Genomic DNA, 19,744 nt, shown 5'->3' on the forward strand with positions numbered 1-19,744 from the left:
TTCTAAACATGTTTACTTAGTTTAGTTCATTAATTATGCACCCCATATATCATCTTGTGGGCGGTAGTGGAAAAGGTTACAGAGGCACATAAACATGTCATAGCTCTTTATACTCTTGCTTTCTGGCTTTTGTGTGTCAGTGACTGCTCTTCTGTCTTCCCTAATTTCCTAAAATATCGCGGCTTTGACAGAAGAGATTGGAATGCCCATATCCCACTCAACTTCAGGCTTATCACATTCAGTTTTAGCTGCCTTGTTTGTGTCATCATGCTGGACAACACCTATATGAGAAGGTATCCATACAAATGAGACTTTGAAACTCCTACTGTTTGCAATAATAATGTTGTTTATAATGGAAGTTACAACTACAACCTTTTGAAGATCAATGCTAATTTTATCTAGATAATGTAATAAACGAAAGTTTTCTATGTTAACAGAAAGGCAGAAATATAAGCTACACTTTAAATACTTGTCATAAATATAACTGAAGTGAAAGCGAAGATATATGCATTTGATACTGTACAGTTTCTTGATGGCTTGCTCTAAGAGTGTGAAGCCCTTCACACCAGCCTATAAATTGTGTAATTTATTTCCATATATGCTAATTAACCTTAAAATCTATATGTCAGAAGGAAGGAAGATGTAGACGTTAATGTGACAACATTTCAAGAAATATCTCTCTCTTTAAAGTTAAATAATACAATCCTATCGCCGGTGTCCGGACACATGAAAGCTACTTAGGTATCAGTGGCCAGCCAGGTGGAGATCACAGGCTGTACAATACTGATAAATTATGTAATTCACAGAGATACGTTGATAATTATTAATGTTTTATATTTTATTAAAAATACAGATATATACTTTGTTTCATACGTTAAATGTAACAATATTTCAGTATATATTATATAAGCATAGTATATATAATTCAGTATATACAATATATAATAAGAGTGTCAGACCACGAAGGAAGAATTGAAACAGGAATTTCCTTTAGTACTTTCTTATATTAATACATCTTCAGAGCGAACCATTCCTTCTGAAGATGTATTAATATACGAAAGTACTTAGAGCATTCTATTGTGGTTTTAATATTGAACAATTATACATATACGAAACAGACAAATCTGGTGTCCGAAAGAGTAAAAATATTAGTGTGCGAGGTGATCAATGTAAGGGGGATATTGGGTGTGCCTCGTATCTCCTACAACAACAAGAAGTTCGAGAGCGATGAGGCCGCCACCTACTAGCTTCAGGATGTCGTCGAATCTAAATCAACAATATACTACCGCCGCTACTTTCTCGGAAACGTAAGTACCTGCCGCTTTACTTCTCTCACCCTGCCTAGCCTGGCCTGGCCTGACCTGGCCTAGCCAGACCTGACCAGACCTGACCTGGCCTAGCCTTACCTAGCCTAGTCTGACCTGGCCTAGTCTGACCTGACCTGGCCTAGCCTTACCCAACACTAATCACCACACGTGACAGCCCAAACGAATCGCAAATAAGTACACGTAACAAGTCATATGCCCGGACACTTTTTCACCTTGGGGACTGAGTGGTAACTATTGTATAGAAGAGCCGGCTCCGAGAGTGGTAAGAGGGCGTGATAAGAGGCTAACGTGTGGTCTTGAAGGAAGTCGATAAAGCAGAAAATTTTCAAAAGGAAGGGCAGCATAACGAGCAGACAGGAATGGACAGACAGTCGGTTATCCCATAATGTGTAATACGCCCTGCACAGCATGGGTGGAGCGGGGGGGGGGTTGTAGCAGGGCATAGTATGGTGATGGTGCGGGTGAAGTACACACCCACTGAATTCCTGCCATCAATAATTGTTTTCATAACCATTAGAACAATGGCATCCCTCCAGCCACCATCCTTCCACTGACCCCCTCCTCTGGTCCTCCACCTCAGACAATAACCCCCCACACCCCCTCTCCCTTCCAGACATCAGCATGTCAAAATCAGTACCATAATGTGTTTAAACTATTTAAACTAAGTCATTGTGTATCTCAAGGTATCTTAATTCATTTGAAAGTGTACATGTGCATTCGGTCATATACTCGCCTAATTGTGCTTGCTGGGGTTGAGCTCTGGCTCTTTAGTTCCACCTCTCAACCGTCAATCAACAGGTGTACAGGTTTCTGAGCCTATTGGGCTCTATCATATCTACACTTGAACCTGTGTATGGAGTCAGCCTCCACCACATCACTTACTAATGCATTCCATTAGATATAATCATATATGATTACACATAATCATAATCATTCTATACACATAATCATATATGTGTACGTCAACGTATACATACATGCGTATATATACCTCATATTAAAATACTGATAAACGAATGACCACGAACAAATTAATTTATAATTGTAGCATTATATATAATTTTAATAGACTAATTACGTGTTTATACATTTGAATGGTCCAGACAGGTGGACAGCCTTGGACATATACACTTCTGGTAGGCACAATGACCTCATGTTAGACCCTTGATAGATTATGTGAGAGAGAGAGAGAGCTGGGGCAGGGAGGTGCGTGCCCCAGGGAGATAATCCATGCCCATGCCCCGCCTCGAGATCAGTTCTCGAGTCACACCAAGAATAACAATCGAGCAAGTTGTCCTGACCAGGATGTGGCATATTAGGGAGGGTTGAGGAATAGGAAACCTGTCTGATAGGGCTCTTGGCAAGCAGCTCTCCCTCAGTCTACCTATCTATATGGAAGAAATGTATCTAGGCCCTCCTCCTCCCTGCCTATTCTCTCTCCCCCACCTTTCTTCCTTCATTTCCTCCCTCCTTCCCTCCCCCTCACTGGTGAGAGAGTAGGAGTGTGAGAGTAGTTAGAGAACTCGTAGTTCTCACGCTCGTGAAATTGTCTGCGACCCTGGAGGAGTAGAGCGGAGGGGGGGGGGGGTGAAAGTAGGTGACGATGGAGGAGTAGAGGGGAGCATTATATGCAGTGAACGTAGGTGTCTATGGAAGAGTACATCATAGAGGAGGGTGAAAGGAAGGTGACGATGGAGGAGGAGAAGGGAGGGGGTGTGAAGGTAGGTGATGATGGAGGAGTAGAGGGGAGGAGGGGGGCAGAGGTAGGTGTCTATGGAAGAGTACATCATAGAGGGGGGTGAAGGTAGGTGGCGATGGAGTAGAGCAAAAGGGGTGGGGGTTGAAAGTAATCCTGAGTTTAATTTTTTAGTTATATATAGTGACACCTCGGCTTACGAATGAATATTTATGAAGTTTTCGGGTTACGAACCTAATTTCTTCGAAAAATTTGAATCGGGTTACAAACTTTGCCTCGGGAAATGAGTTTGTTGATATGCGTATGGGCTGACCTAGCGCGTGGTGGCATGGTGATCGCACCTCAGTTTACCAGTGTCTCCTGCCTAGTAACTATCGCGCCTGAATTCTTTATAAAGCATTACATTTGTTTTGGGATTTTTGGCTATTTGAACATAAAATTTGTTATTATATATCTTGCCATGAGTCCCAAGAAAGCCAGTGGTAAGGTTCAAGCCAAGAAAACACATGTGAGAATGACCATAGAGGAAAAACAAGAGAGCATTCATAAACGTCAAAACGGTGCACAGGTTGTTGAACTAGCTAGGCAGTACAACAAATCTATATCAACAATATGCACTATACTTGCTAAGAAAAGGGACATTATGAGCGTTAAAGTGGCAAAAGGCATATCAACAATCCCGAAACAAAGAACACAAACACTTGAGGATGTTGAAAAGTTTTTATTAATTTGGATACACAACAAAGAGTTAGCAGGTGATAGCATTTCAGAGGCCATCATTTGTGAGAAACCAAGGTATTTGCATGAAGACCTTTTAAAGAAAACCCCTGGAACGAGGGGGAAAAAGATGAATCAAGTTTGAAAATGTGAAAAGTTTGTGTGACAATAGAGCCTCGTGGAAAACTTTTGCTGTGGTCATTACCTGGTGGAATGCACCCAGGATGGAGTATCAGGGCTATACATCTTTTAAATCATAAAAGTAATAAACATTTCCCATCAACCTTACAAACCATATTAACCTATTTTCATGTATTTCCCCCATGTGCATTTTAACAAAGTTACTAAATTGCCTTTATCATTCTGTAAAATTTCAATTACAGTATACTGTATATAATTTTGTTAGTATAAATGGACTGAATATTCTGAAATCACTATTAATTTTACAATTTCAGATTCAAAGGTGGTCTGGACACCCAATTTGGTCAGACAGGTGAAGAGCGCATTTAGGATAGTTCGAAGAGATGAAGATGGTCACAATTGTGTTTGAAGAGGCAAATGCCCCCCTTTGCTCCTGACATTATGTTCAGCCTATTGACCCCTGCACACCTAACACAAGGTAGGTTGAAAACTCCTCCTTCATGTCATTGGTTCATTAGCCAGAAACTTAGGGCCCATGCAGGAATATCCCTAAAAAAAAAAAGTGGCCCCAACAATGCATCCTCCAAGTCTGGAGGATGAGCAGGAGCATTATCGAGAAGCAGGCCCTTTAGTGTCAAACTTTTCTCTTGCAGATATTTTTTGATGGCAGGGCAAACCACTCTACATCACAGTTTTTCTGCACGTTATATATTTTGTAAAACTCTTGGATTTTCGGAATGATACACGAGCAAGGGTTTAATTTTCAAATCGCCACACAGCACAAGAGTTAGCCTATCCTGACACAAGTTAGCCCAAGTTAGCTTGTGTCCGGGCAGTGACGTCTCCTCTTGGGTAATGTATGTCCTCTTCGGCAATTTTTTCCAGAATAGCCATGTCTCCTCACAATTAAACACTTGTTGTGGAATATATCCATCAATACAGTATCTACAAAATCTTTAAAATCACGAACAAATCTTTCAGCCCCTACTTTGTCTGAGCTGGCACCCTCACCATGCCTCACAACACTATGAATACCACGTCTTTTTTCAAAATTTCTCAAACCATCCCCTATTCACCTTAAACTCTTTCGTATCTGCAAAACTCGTTCTAGGGGTTTTCTTTATAAGATCTTGCAAGAAGATTTCATTGTTGACCAAACCACACACTGGAAATTGAATACACGACGACATTTCGATCCGTCCTGGACCATTATAAAGTCGATTGTGATGAGATGAGGGAAGCAAGAGCATTAAGTAGGCAAGAGAGAGAGGTGAGGAGATGGCAAGTATGTACGTATGTACATGAATAAAACATGTACATACTTATACATAACGTGTGTAAATAGTGTAATAAACACAATAACAGTATTTTGGTAGGAGGAATGTTGGCGAGTAATGTGTTGGAGGAGTGAGGGAGGACTGGCAGGGTGTGGCAGCTCACTCATGTTTTTTGGGCTCACCATACCAACATAGTGGATCGTTATGGTGAATACATACGTAGATGGGTATATACAATGTGTGTATATAGTGTAATAACAGCAAAAACACTGTTTGATTGTAGAATATGTCGCATATATGAGGCCCATAATTTTGAGTATAGCGATGTTCTATACTTTGAATTATATAAACTCCACAAATTACACACTTTTAAATAATATTACAGCAAAAAAAAAGAAGAAATGAATGAGAAACTTCAAAATAATTGCGCAACATTTTATTCGCAGCAACTGCCGTCGCACGGGGTGGCGGGGCCGACAGACCCCCATCGCTCCAACGCTCAGCGCCCATAATTTGCTCAACTTCCCAGCTCCATCGCAGCTAAAGTAAGTCACATACAATATTTTTTGTTTAGTTTCCCCGTGATCAGACTCTGCATTTTAACAATATAAGAAGAGAAAAAAAATTTTGGAAAGAATTTATTTCTTGTGCACCAGGGTGTTATTTGGAGACAGAGCAGTTCAGTGGTTAACTACTAAATTTTTTTTTCTCCCACACACGCACCCCCCCTAGGAAGCAGCCTGTAACAGCTAACTCCCAGATACCTATTTACTGTTAGGTAACAGGGGTCATCCCCTTTTGTACAAAGAATCTGCTAAAGCTTTTAGGGCTAATCTTTGACACTCGTTTGTCTTTGTCGCCCCATATTTTTTACGTCCGAGTTGAATGCTCTAAGGCCCTTAACTAACTTTAAGTCATGTCCCATACTTCTTGGGGAGCTAATCGACACTGCTCCTCTCTTTACATTCCTCTCTCGTTCTGTCTAAACTCGATTATGGCCCTGTTTACTCGTCTGCTTCTCCTTCTACCCTTCACCATCTGGACACACTGCATCATACTGGGTTACGGCTCAGCTCTGGTACCTTTCCTTCGACACCTACCCTAAGCCTGTATGTTGAAACTGGCGTCCTGTTTCTACAGGATCGCCATGATCGCTACTGTCTTCTCCACCTTGCACGGTCCTTACAGCACCCTCACTCTTGCTTATGTCATGCCTTGACCTTTACCCATCCTGTGGTTCCTGTTCCCCTTCACCACCTATCTCTTTCTGTACGGTTGTCTCTCTTACAAAATGCTCTTTCAGTTTGTGTTACCAATATTTCCCCTCGTGTCATTCCGTCTTTGCCCCTATGGAGGGGTCCCCGTTTCTAAATTCTGTAAGCCTTTACCCACATGACTAAAACTTTTACCCCTCCTACAGTTCTAAATCACCTTTTCCTTGAACACTTTTCTTCACACTTCCACTCTATTTCCGTCTTCACCAATGGGTCTTAAGTCTGCAGACGGTGTAGGCTACTCTGTTGTTTTTCCTGACTGCACCTTTGTGTCTCCTGCCTCCGGAGACTAGCATCTTCATGGCAGAACTTTATGCTATTCTCTATGCTCTTCATCAACTCTTTTCTCGCTGTCAATCCTCCTCTGTGTTTGTAGTTGACACTTGCAGTGCCCTCATGGCCCTAGAATCCTTTAATCCAGTCCATCCTTTGGTAGTTGAAATTCAACATTGGCTGTTTCTTATCTCCAGTAGATTTAAGACAGTGGAATTTCGCTGGATTCCCACCCATATTGGTGCGTTCTTAAATGAGCGTGCGGACACTGCCGCTAAGGAAGCTATCCGCACCTGTCCCATCTCCCGTAAAGGTATTCCTTATTATGACTTTTACCCAGTTATTCATTTCCCCATTCTTGCCAGTTGTCAGGGTTGTTGGTCTTCTGTTACTGGTAACAAACTGCGTGCTCTTAAGAGTAGTGTGTTCCCGTGGCCTTCCTCCTACCAACGTAACCGGTGGTGGGAAACGGCTCTGGCGAGGTTGTATATTGGTCATACACGTTTAACTCACGGGCGCTTAATGGAGCGCTGCCCTGCTTCTTATTGTCCAAACCGTTGTCTCTACATGTCCTGACTTCCAGGACTTACGTGTCTTGCTTCCCGACCATCCCTCACTGTCAATTGTCCCTCGATAAAATTCTTGGTAAATTCAATACCTTTGATATTGTTCGCCGTATGCGTTTTTGTTCTTGTATTGGCGACGTTAGTGATATTTAGCGCACTATGATTATCCTACACATTTGATGGTTTGATAATTACTGTACTGTACAGTACTTTGGTTTGGAATGTATCAAATAAAGTTGTTTCATGTATTCAAATGTGTGAGAAAATCCACTGGGGCTGTGAGATGAAGCGAACCTGTAACAAAGGCATTGCCAGTTGCATACTCTACCACCACTGATGGTAAAAGTCTTACAACTGGATATCTTGTGTGACGGGTTATGGTATCACAGCTATATTGAACCAAGATGGTATGGCTCTCCCTCACATAAATGAAAGAAATGCTGCTATTGGCCTTGCAGTGTATAAGTTGCAGGTGGAAACAAATGAAAATTATCAAATAAATAATTAAACAATTTACTGAAATAGTAATGAACAAAAATAACACATGACAATACTTGACTATCATGTAATGCAAAGGTGAACCAGTTAGTATGACCTTAAATGCAAAAAATAAACTATAAGCAATGAATAAAAGTATGAAGATATACTGGTGTTCTGAAGACAGCTACCATACCACCATGGCATCAGTCACACGACGTTGGCTGGAAGTGGACGACGGATTAGAGACACCAAGGTGATCCTAGAGCACTAAGGGAGAGATTGCCTCTCCAGGGAGGTAGCGCTCTTTATATAGTCCGGCGGTGATGACTCATCCAGTGTCAACACGAGGTGGACATCTGGTCAACTAGCAAACTGCTCGTTGTGGCTGGCGGTGCCTTTGTGTTGAGCTGTACCACTGTCAGTTGAAGGCGGCTAACTGCTTGTTTGTGGGGACAAACTGCCAGTTAGCAGTGGCGCCCGGCTTGCCTCTGAGTCGTACCAGGCCGTGCCAGGCCCTGGAGGGTATGGAGAGGTGGCAGGACTGATGACTCTTCTGGGCTGGTGTAGATGTATACTTCCAGTACAGAGGCATTGAAGGTGAAGGGAAAAGGCAGTTCCACTGCTATGCAAGGGATTCACGTGACACTTGTGAAGCCACAGAAAGTCTGGAGGCCCTACTGAAGCCAGTCCAAGTATTAAATAAAACCCCTGAAGTACGCCGGTGAAGGGTAAAGTGAAGGGTGAAGCAAGACCGTATGCCCCAACTTCAGGCACACACAGAAAATCACGTTTTGGTCCCGCCTCTCAACTGTGTATTTGAAGTTGGGGCGTATGGTGTTGAACTGCTTCAGCCTTCACCTGAGTGCTTGTAGGTCTTACGTAAGACGTTGACTCAAGGAGGGGCCTCAAAACATGCTGTGATTTATGGCGAAATCCGGTTGTAAGACTTTTACAAAGAGTAATATACTGTGGTAGAGTATGCAGCTGCCAGTGCCTTGGGCAAGGGTTTACGTCGCCTCACAGCTCCAGTGGATTTTCTGCTTGGTGTATATCAGGTTGTGATTTTGTGTGTGTACTGTATTGTTATGATCGCCGTCTGATAAGTCCTTTCTGGCCTCAAGAGTCATTTTTACCCACCTAGAAAGATTGCAGATGGCCAAAGCAGTTATTTAAGTTAAGAAGGGACAAGTCTTAAACAGAATTTTGCATAATATTTGACTGTAAAGGGGTAAATTGAGGTAGATTGAAAAACAAAATGGTGAACCGGGCAGGCGGTACTCACAATTAGGCGAGTACACTGGGGAACTTTTAAAGTGCAACCAAACATGCTTTAGGCTCTCACAACAAGAGGTGAGTGGTGGTGGCTCAGGTGCTCAGCCAATCAGAGCACCTAAGGAGGGAGGGCAGGAGTGAGAGGGGGGTGGTATGTGGAAGTTTGGTGACAGTTGTGTGTAGTTTGTTCATCTTCATTGTAAGTTTCATGGCTTGGTGTGCATTTCCCTAGTAAATTTAATTAGGGAAAAATTCAGGTGTTTGATTTTTTAAATCAACTTTTTAAATGTTGAGTTGTTAAAGCCTCAAAGTGCATGGAGTTGGTTTGGGAGTATGGCATCCTCATGCTGTTGCGTGCTCGCGTGAGGTAGCAAAGGTGATGTAAAGTTGTGGGGTGTACATGCTTGGGACGTCCTCTCTCGGGATGGCTGGTGTTAGACCTGTGTGTTTGTCGGTTGTTGAAAAGCCGTCATCCTTTGCTGTTGTGGTATTGATTTTACATTGTTCATCTTGTAATTAATACTGTAGTGCAATATCTAGGGCTACCATTTGTAGGTTTAAAATGTCTAATACAAACAGTTGTCCAATGAGTTTTAATAGGAAATATCATCCACCAAGCACCATTGTACAATTATATTAATTGATAGTATATGGATTGTGCAGAACTGCTTAGAATGATCTTTAACACTTGGCTATATTGGTCATGTCAAATACCTGCACGGTGAATGCTCAAAGACCCTTTCTTTATTCAGTGTTGTCACATACCTCATGGGGGTATGGATAGGCAAACACTCATTCGGTTAAACTTGCCTTGTAGTACTTTCAGAGCTCAGTAATTTGGAATCTGGTTAGCACTTTCCAAATAAATTGACCTTTAAAGTGAATTCCTATTTAGGTTTAAAACATTATACCGAATGAGAAAGTCGGATTATATAGCCGAACACCAGAAATGTTGTTATTCAATTTTGTTGCCTAAAGCACATTCAAGGACTACACATTACATGGCATTCCAGGATTCCTCTATACCTTGCCTTATGCTGTAAACATTGCCACAACCCTGTGTTTTATTGATTTAAATGGCCACAGGGAGGCATACAACACTGCAGATTATGATGTCATTAGTTATCCACTGTGCTGACAAGTGGGCTGACTGATGTTCGTTGACACCTGTATCGTGCTTCAATTTAATCGCCAGGAGATCACCCTCTCACTAGACTCGTCTGTAGGAAGTACAGTATAGTATGCCAAATTACCTTGGATCATAAATAGCATAAGACTTGGGGGTAGGAGAGGGTTGCAGTGTTTGTCATGGCTCTCAGTTGTTCCTGGTATTAGGCAATTTAGTTCTGGAATCATTTTTGTTGGCCAATGTTAAACTTTTTCGAAAGTAGATGTTTTTCTGAAAGGGAAGGGGGGGGGGGGGAACCTCTATGCTTGGATACAGTTATCTAAGTGAATACTTAGATTTATACAGTAGAATAACTACCTTCTTTTCCTTAGTCAAAAAGGTTGTTTGTTTATTTCTAGGGACTTGTATTTTCTTTTATTTTTAACTGCAGCAACTTTCAGTGAATGATAGATTCTTACTGAAAGGACCTTTACTTCATTGTTGTTGCTTTATGGTCATCTCATTGTGTACAGGGATTCCGCGAAGCTTTTGGGGTTAGTCTTTGACACTCGTTTGTCTTGGTCAGCCCATATCTCTTGCCTCAGAGTTGAATACTCTAAGGCCCTTAACCTCCTTAAGGTTTTGTCCCATACTTCTTGGGGAGCGGAGAGGCGCACGCTCCTCTATTTGCACTCCTCTCTCGTCCTGTCTAAACTCAATTATGGTTGTCCTGCATACTCTTCTGCTTCTCCTTCTACTCTTCGCCATCTTGATGCTTTGCACCATACTGGATTGCGTCTCGGCTCTGGTGGCTTTCGTTCGACTCCCGCCCTTAGTTTGTATGTTGACACTGGCTTTCTCTCTCTTCAGGACTGCCGTGATCGCTACTGTCTTCGCTATCTTGCGCGGTCCTTCCAACATCCTTCCTCTCGCCTCTGTCGTGCATTGACTTTTCCTTCTCCTGTGGTTCCTGTTCCTCTTCATTGTCTCCCACTTTCTGTCCAGTTATCTCGCTTACAGGATTCTCTTTCTGTTCATATTTCTAATGTTTCTCCTCGTATTGTTCCTTCATTACCTCCGTGGAGAGTCCCCCTTCCCAAGTTTTGTACGTCCTTGCCTTGTATTACTAAAGCCTTTACCCCTCCTACAATTCTGAAAAGCCTCTTCCTTGAGCACTTTTCTTCGCACTCCCACTCTATTTCCATCTTCCCTGATGGGTCTAAGTCTGCGGATGGTGTGGGCTACTCTGTTGTTTTTCCTGACCGTACTTACATGTGTCGCCTCCCTTCGGAGGCTAGCGTCTTTACGACAGAACTTTATGCTATTCTCTATGCTCTTTGTCTCTTGCTTTCTCATTCTCATTCCTCCTTTGTGGTTGTAGTTGATTCTCGTAGTGCCCTCATGGCTCTAGGGTCCTTTAATCCTGTCCATCCGGTGGTCATTGAGATTCAACATTGGCTGTTTCTTATTTCTAGTAAATTTAAACCAGTAGAGTTTTGCTGGGTTCCCAGCCATATTGGTGTTTCAATGAGCGTGCGGATGCTGCCGCTAAGGAAGCTATCCGTTCTTGTCCCATCTCCCGTAAAGGTATTCCTTATTCCGACTTTTATCCTGTTATTCATTCTTCCCCGTTGGCAGGGTTGTTGGTCCTCTGTGGTTGGTAACAAGCTGCGTACTCTCAAACTTAGTGTGTCTCCGTGGCCTTCCTCCTACCACCGTAACCGGCGGTGGGACACTGCTTTGACACGGCTGTGGGTTGGTCATACCCGCTTAACCCACGGTCACTTAATGGAGCGCCGCCCTGCTCCTTATTGTCCGAATTGCGTTGTCCCTCTTACAGTTGTGCATATCCTTGTTGAATGTCCTGACTTCCAGGACGAGCGTGTGTCTTGCTTTCCGACCGTCCCTCGCAGTCACTTGTCCCTCGATAGAATTCTAGGTGAATCGGATACTGTTGATATCGTTCGCCTTATGCGTTTTTGTTCTTGTATTGGTATTCTTGGTGATATTTAGCGCCCTCTGATTATTTTGCACTTTGGTGCCTTCTTTTGGTAATTACCTTACCTTCATTGTTGTTTCATTTTAATGTGGTAGTTGTGATATGGATTGTTCTGGCTCATGTGCAAGGTCTTGGATTTTTTTTCTGTTTATATTAAGAAATTGCCAGTCTTGTTACTATTTGTAGAGTTAGAGATCTGCATTAAGGCCTCAATATTATATTTATTTTTTTTATAACATGTTATCAGCAATTTTTGTGGTTGGTAATATTTAGATTAATGTCAGTGATGTATATGACAAGGGTTAAGACTCTTTGTGGTATGACAGCATTTTTCCCAGTCCTTTCTTTAACAAATGAAAGGGTCCTCGTAACCATTCTTTTGTCCTTTCTACCATGTACCTGTTTGTTGCTTCTTGGTCTTTCATTTGGTACTTTGGCTATTAAAACAATGGCCTTTGGTAATGTTGCAATGACCATTTCTAAAAAAAATGAGCAGGTTCAGTAGGCAGGGTTTGTTTTTAGCAAACAGTTTTACAAAAAAAATTCCATTCCTTCAGGACCTTGCAGATGTTAAGTCAAACTAATTGACAGTAATCTGTTTTGCCCTTTCAAACAATGATTGTTTTAATCTAGGTAAAATATTTCAGAATATCTGAAGTTTGGCAGACAAATCATTTAAGAGCTTTGATTAAATTTAAGTTACCAAAGACTTCGTGAAAACCGTGTTGTATAGATGCTTCAGTGTCACTTTTCTAATGTTTTGTAAATTTAAATGATCTTTAGTTAATTTAATTTAATTATAATTTGTACAAAGCTTAGGTGTTGCATAGCTTTAAATTTACTTTCAAATATGAAAACTAAAATATTGACTCAAGTTTCTTCCACTTTAATATTTCAGACTAATTTGCAATATTTGATAGTTTATGTAAATTGAATAGTTAGTCCACTTTTACATCTTTTCAATGCATTTTGCATGCACCTATGTAACAAGTTACAAATAGGTGAAAATTTATACAAGTATTTATTTTCAAAGTAAAAAAATTTCAGATGTTTAAACATTGCATCAATAGTAGTAAACAATTTCCAGCATAATTTCAGGATAAGGTATATAAAGTAGTTTCATTAATAAAATCGTTTTATTTAATAAGTTTTACATATAGTATTTATAATACATCTAATATTTATTACCGTTTCAGGTTGTGGGACAGATGCTCCTAGATGAACAGAAGATCCAAAAGGCCAAGACAACTCCAGAGACAATCACCTGTAAAAGAAAAATAAACATTAAACAGGAACACTACTTTTATTATCACCAATGCCTAATAACAAGCCCAAAAAATCCTAACAGCCTATCTTTTAGATAGGCCTCAGCAAGGCCTATCCCTTCCTCAGATTTTAGTGCAGAGCTTGTTCCCTGAATGGGAACATTACATCCACCACTTTAGTGCCATCAACACATTGTACATATGCTTTACTCAAAGCACTGTACAATGCATGCCAGGCACTAAAGTTTTAGATGCATCCACCCATTCAGCAAACAAGCCCTGTGAGAATTAACAATGTAACCATTGTTAAGGGTCCCTAAACCTATGCAAATCTAGTCCATCTATTAGATGGGTAGTAGAGCAAAGCTCTGAAAAAGCCAAGCCAGGGAAATCTGCAGGACTGCCTGGTCCCCTTTTATGAAATGGGGTAGGATCAGTACAAACTGCATCATCCCCTGTGGGTTGTAACAGTAGGACATGGTTACACACCTATAAATGGACTAGATAAGAGAATTAAGATTAGGTCATTGATATAGCTAAAACATCAAATTCAAACTCTCCCACTTTTGTAGATTTCCTTTTGCAGAGTAAAGGAGCCTCACTCCAAGCCAGTCCATGCATCATAATCACATTCACCTGAAAAATATTTCAACAAATTAATTTCAGATTTAAAGCCAATCTTGCTTTACTTTTCAAATTAGCATTCAGTACTTTACAAATTCTGATGGAAACAATTTCTTTAAGGAATTTACCTTTCCTACATATTCTAGTAGCAGTAGTAAAGATCTAATTTAGCAATATAAATATATGGCATCAATTTGCCAAGTTTCAGTAAATGCCATTTGAGAAACTATCCACAACTGCACTTCAATGGCAATTAATATTTATCTTTAGCCATTGCTATATTGTTTTACTATTTTTTTACTTTTATGCAAATCTATTCAGATTAACCTTTACTACAACTCTCCTGATTCTGTTTAAGCAATTAACTTCCAACTGACAGAGGGACTTCTGGACTTTCCAAACCACATTCTGGAAAACTATATAAATTTAAAACCAAGCTAAAGTAAACATTGAATATTTTTTTTTACTTTCAAGGGAAAAATACCATCACTTAGAACAAAACTTTTCCTGCCATTAACTTTGACCCATGATTACCCTTAACAGTGTTATACATTTATAGATTAAAGCTTATTTAACAAACATTTAATGTTAACTAAACAAGATTTATATTTCATTAAAATTATTAATAAAACACCCTCAACTATGCTGTTTAAGATCTAATGCCCCACATTACAATTTCAACATACCATTCTATTCAATACATTCCTGAAAGGACTAAACTTGCAGATATGGTACCCACTAGCCTAAGCCTAGACTTCCATACCCTAATATTTAATAGGTTTTTAGCAATTAACTTCTACCCTCTAATTCCAATGTAGCAATAGAACTATAAGCCACACTTTCTCCCCCCCCCCCTTCCTCCCAACTGTTCAGTGTCAAAAGGGAGGGGAGGTGTCCATTTACTGTACCACTTACATTTTAGTGTGGGCTTCATCCACTATTCTGATGTTAGCTGGAACATTTGTGCCAGCTGCTGGTTTGAAAGGGAGGCATACCATGTGCCAATTCAGGAAGCTTTCCACGTTCCTCACTGCATGTCAGCTCAGGACCTCACTACCATGTTGGGAGGCAGTTGAAGACTAACCAATCAACATCCCAGGCTGGAGAGCAGTGCCAGCTCGGGGAGAATTTTCCACCTGCAAAAAATTTAATACTCTTAACAATCTACAACATCTATCATCTTTACCTAGCCCCCAAACCTTACATTTGTCAGCATTAAACTGCATCTGGTAGTCTTAACCATTTCAAAACTATATAGGGCATCGGTATTTTTTATTTGCCAATTCTGCAACTATTGCAGTCTAAACCATAATCTTGCGAATAACCGAGGTCCAAGGAGAGCTTTTAGGCACTACTTACAACACTTCTCCCAATTTAACCCCATTTATACTAATTTCCTTTGGTATAGCCATGACCTAATCAACTTCAGTCAGCATTCCCAATGATCCGAGCCCCTATCAATTTTGCGCCATTATCAAAATCTCGGCTGAAGTCAAGGTATACAAAATCACAAACCTTATCACCATTTCCTCAACTATGCAACCTAATCCATGAACATTTAGTAATAAAACTATGCGATTCATGTATCTAGTCATGTTTCTCAAAAAAGAGTAGAGAAATGGCACTTGCAATGTTAGATTCTAGTAACTATCCTCACAATAGACCAAGCTAATTGGTCACTAACTTAAGCGTTAAAGTCAACTCAAACTTTTCCTTTAATACTTGCTATATTAGGAACTTTCCACGACCGGCCTTTACCCGACATAATTAAATAGGGTAAAAACTGTATATTAAATGCAGTAAAACTGCGGTAAATTCAATATGATAAACTTTCATTCTTTAAGCATGGGCTGCATAGTAAGTGAACTAAACTAAATGTTAAGCACCCTGGCAAACCACTTCGTTCTATTCAATTTCTTTATTTAATCACTTTGTCCGTCTAGAGTTTTTATATTAGATTAAAGGAATACCCTCCCTGGTAACGGCTGAACTAGTTAACCAAATACAAATATTTAGGTAAAATACTTTCATAAAACCCGTCTACTTCCCCCACCAGTAGACTTGTTAAGCTAAAGGCATAATGTAATGTTCCACTTTAGTAAATAAAGACTTAAAAAAACACTACCCCATCTGTGTAGTTACCGGTTACCTGACATTCTACGCTTAAAATAACCCATCTATTCCCCATAATTGTTCGATATAACTTACCTCTCACCCGCTGGTCGAGTACACAGCAGTATATATCCTCCTCCATCCCTCAACGCGTGGATACTATTTCACTCTGGTCGCAAATTGCCTCAAATCACCTACGTTGTCCATAAACATATATAGAAGAGCAACTGACCGTAACACCCGTATAGCGATCTTCACATAACGTGGGAACATTAGTAGTACTGCTGTCAAAACATAGATGGCGCCAGGACAAACGGTAATTCCTATGGACTCGCCTAGTTATGCGTAGGGAATTGAGCTTCAGCTGTTTGGTCCCGCCCCTCAGCTGTATTCACCTAGTTGTACTCACCTAATTTGTGCTTGCAGGGGCTGAGCTTTGGTTCTTTGGTCCCGACTCTCAACCGTCAATCAACAGGTGTACAGGTTCCTGAGCCTATTGGGCTTTATCACATCTACATTTGAAATTGTGTATGGAGTCAGCCTCCACCACATCACTGCTTAATACATTCCATTTGTTAACTACTCTGACACTGAAAAAATTATTTCTAATATCTCTGTGGCTCATCTGGGTACTAAGTTCCCCTTGTTCGTTTTCCACCCGTGTTAAAGAGCTGTCTTTGTAACTATGAAAATGCATATATCTTTGCTTTCACTTCAGTTATATTTATGACAAGGGATTTAAAATTTGCCTATATTTCTGCTTCTCTGATGACATTAAAAACTTTCGTTTATTACAGTATCTACATAAAATTAACATTTATCTTCATTAGGTTGTAGTTCTCATCAATAGGGAGAGCGTCGGTAAAAAAAAAAAATTGTTTAAATATAAATATCTTTCCTCTCTCAGTAATATGCCCGAAACGCTATGCGTACTAGTGGCTTTAGGTATTGTATGTACTAGCTCTATCTATAAATCCAATATTATGTTTGTAAATCGACTATTTATGTACTTTCCTGAATAAAATTAACTTTAATTTACTAATATCTAATCTCTGGGACTAAAACGTAAGAACGACTTTATCTATGCCTTTTTGATAACATATACAATTATAAGCTTTATTAGTGAATCTCTATTAATTAAACAATATATCAGAGAGTGTGTAAGGTTCGGTGTTCCATGTGCGAAGAGACATGGGAGATTTTACATCAGTACAGTAAATGGTTTAAGTAGCGAACGCATACTAACGAATAACGATTAGTATAGACCAACACTATTGTTCTATGAAGTCGATTTAACTTCCAGTCATGTATTTTTCAATAAGTCTTAAATATTTTCTGGCTAGTTATGTTAGATATTATTAGAAATACGTATTCTACTTGTTAATATAATAAACTAAATTTGCGATCATTTAAGGAGAGAAGTGCGACGACTGGATCACTGTGTACAGAAGGTTGATATGCCAACAAACACTTTCCAGACAACAATATATCTTGGATAAGTCGCTCCACAACATTGACACCTGGACCGTTGACTTCCTATGAGGCCACATATTTACTTATTTCATAATGGAAGTATATTATTTTATAGTAAATATATGTTTTCTCGTGTTCTGCATTAAGCACCAACATTATAGTGAATAAATATACCATATTCCTTCATTATTTAAGTAATGCTAGGAGGCTTTGAGTAGCTTTGGGTCATTAGGTGAACAGAATCTCCAATAGATGGGGCGCGAGTCGTGCTATCTCTCGCCCGAGCGAGAGTGGAAACTTATTTTAGAATTGATATATCTTTGTCCTCCAACAAGATATATTTCCTTTGGTGCACTCACAATAACGAGCATATCTCTGTCTTTCTGAAGGCATATAATATTTTAGGCTTTATAAGCGTATCTTTGTTATATGCACCCTATATTGGCAAGTGCGTAGGCTTCTGCATTCCATGACCGACAAGCTACTGAATGCCACTATAAAAACGTATGTATCTTCACTTGAGCTTTATATATGTCTATGTTAAAGTATTTAAAATGAAGCTTATATTTCTATCTTTCTTGAGACATATAAAACATATGTGTTTATTAATGAATTTACGTGAAATAAGCATTGTTCTGAGAGAGAGTTGCTCTGTCGATCAGTCTGTGCGGGGTCGGAGCTCGGCGATTATTAAAACACATGTATCTTCATTAGAACTTTATATATATCTATGGTAAAGTATTTAAAATGAAGCTTATATTTCTATCTTTCTCAACACATATAAAAACATTTGCGTTTATTAACGAATTTACGTGAAATAAGCATTGTTCTGAGAGAGAGTTACTCCATTGCTCGATCTGTGCGGGATCGGAGCTCGCCGATTAGAAAAATACACGTATCTTCGCTTTAAATACAAATATGCCCATGGTAAGGCATTTAAAATGAAGATTATGTTTCTATCTTTCTTGAGACGTATAAAAATCTTACGTTTATTAACGATTCTGCGTGAAATAAGCATTGTTCTGAGATGAATATTGCGGATTTCCGGCTCTACGACCGATGAAAAATGCAACTTTTATACAACTACAAATATCTTTAGTTTTACTTTAAATTTTGTCCTGAAAGAGTTTTCATATATAGATCCAGTTTCTGCCGTTCTTCTGACATGAAAAGACCTTTGGTTTAATAAGTTATTAAGATGTTTTCAACAATATTACTAGGGCGTTCACCGATTCTAACATGGGCGACCCTTTTGGAAACGCAACACATGGGTTGACCTGATTGATATATGGGTCAGATTCCATTAAGGTTCGGAACAATACTATGGTGAGGCAAACCACATTGGGAGAGGAAGGTGTTGAGGTTCTCTTCATTAGCAATTGTAAACATTTTGCCCTCTGCGGTTTTTCTCACCTTTATCAGTCCATCTCTAACGAAGCACTGATGAATCGCATCTGGGTTTTGTTGACGGATTTGACGCAGGCGGTAGAGGAGTTGCTGTCTATTCCTAGTCAAGCACTCGTTGATGTATAATCCCTTCCGTTGGGATGCAGCTGTCCGGACTAGATGGGATTTCATGAACTGGGAAGTCAACTTCAGGCGAATTTTCCGCTGGTTTTGACCTGATGGATTCTTTTTGCCTACTCTGTAGGCAGCAATAACGTCAGTTTTGTTTAGAATGAGCTGCAATTTGTTTTTTATGAGAGCCTGAGCTATGTCGACACAATTTTCACCTTCATGTTCCACAGGTATATCTTGGGACGACACAATAACGGAGTCTAGCAGCTTTTGCTGGTCTTGTTCTTCCTGGGAGACGGAACGTTGGGCTGAAAATGTACTGATACATGCAGTCATTTTGCTGAGAGCTTCCTTCCTCCTGTTTTTTTATGGCTTCATCAGTTTTCAGAAGATTGTTGTGATGTTAAATATTTCCTTTCAGTTGACTTAAGATATTGCTCGTTAATGATAAATTAACTGATTTTAACTTATTGAAGTGTGTACATTTATGCTTTGTAATAACTATTAACATCCGGGACGACATTGTTCAGAAATTATTCTAAACAAGTGGCGTCCACGACGATCACTTCGTGACGCCGGAAGGGTCCTCGGCGCTCCTCTTGTCTTCAAAACAAGACTTCC

The 19,744-nt window shown here is 40.0% G+C and overlaps 2 long non-coding RNA genes across 2 annotated transcripts; one reads left to right on the plus strand and one right to left on the minus strand.

The window, feature by feature from the left end:
- Window positions 1-1,149: 1,149 nt before the first annotated feature.
- LOC138365500 (uncharacterized) lies at window positions 1,150-13,426 on the plus strand. Its single transcript, XR_011228855.1, has 4 exons — window positions 1,150-1,307; window positions 4,197-4,360; window positions 5,606-5,704; window positions 13,328-13,426. It is a non-coding gene; the product is annotated as an uncharacterized lncRNA (long non-coding RNA).
- LOC138365501 (uncharacterized) lies at window positions 13,285-16,300 on the minus strand. The gene is made up of 4 exons (XR_011228856.1): window positions 16,229-16,300; window positions 14,936-15,156; window positions 13,961-14,032; window positions 13,285-13,395 (listed from the first exon to the last, which is right to left on the minus strand). It is a non-coding gene; the product is annotated as an uncharacterized lncRNA (long non-coding RNA).
- Between the last annotated feature and the right edge of the window lie 3,444 nt (window positions 16,301-19,744).

Source organism: Procambarus clarkii, chromosome 17 (assembly GCF_040958095.1).
Source record: "Procambarus clarkii isolate CNS0578487 chromosome 17, FALCON_Pclarkii_2.0, whole genome shotgun sequence".
In the NCBI taxonomy this organism is placed as follows: domain Eukaryota; kingdom Metazoa; phylum Arthropoda; class Malacostraca; order Decapoda; family Cambaridae; genus Procambarus; species Procambarus clarkii.